The following is an 852-nucleotide window of genomic DNA, read 5'->3' on the forward strand; positions in this document are numbered from 1 at the left end:
TTCAGTCTGTAAGCTACACGTGTGTGTTCACAGAACAAGCCAAGTCCATAGTACCTTGTGGAGGAATACAATACAATGGGTTTGAACAAGGTTGGGGGGGAGGGGTCCTACTGAACACAGCCTAGACAGACGGAACCTTTCACTATAATAACCAGAGAAGCGTAATTTAGTGAGGACTCGTTTCCATTGGTGTGTGAAATGTAATGAGAGTGATGAGCAGGTCAGCTCCATAGACTGTGGAGAGGCATAATAAGAAGTGACCGGCTTATTTCCAGCCCACAGTTAAGTCTGCATGCAGCCGGTGTAAGGTCAAGGTTAGATTACGTTTCTGAACATCGGCATGCTCTGCACCAGTAATCGTAATGCTAGGTAAACCTTTCCCTTGTTTACACACAATCTTGACTTGCAGTATGGAGATCTTTGTTCTCTTGCTGTCTGATTCAGGTACATTGCATTCATAATCCAAAGACCATTTCGTCAAGGGATTCCCTAAAGGAGAGAACAGGAATATCATAGATGTATATGTATTAGCATACAGCAGTTGCCATAGATTAATAACACCATTGATTTTTCTGCAGTGTTACAATCCATTTCTCCTTCGGTAATAAGCTTTTTTTTTAATTTTTTTTTTTTTTGCACAATTTTGTATGGCTATGTAAAAATGACTTGAACAGATGGGTGGTTATTGTGTTTTGTTATTGCTCTTTCTGATCACGGAAACTGACCATCTGAAGGGATTCTTTTTTTATTTTAATTTTAAATGCATCTATAAAAGTGCTGTTGCTTGTTTTTTAATGTTTAAAATAAACTTCAGTACTTGAATTTGTATATTTGACAGTTGATCCTGCTGTG

This window comes from Polyodon spathula, chromosome 22, assembly GCF_017654505.1.
Source record: "Polyodon spathula isolate WHYD16114869_AA chromosome 22, ASM1765450v1, whole genome shotgun sequence".
NCBI classification, from domain to species: Eukaryota; Metazoa; Chordata; class Actinopteri; order Acipenseriformes; family Polyodontidae; genus Polyodon; species Polyodon spathula.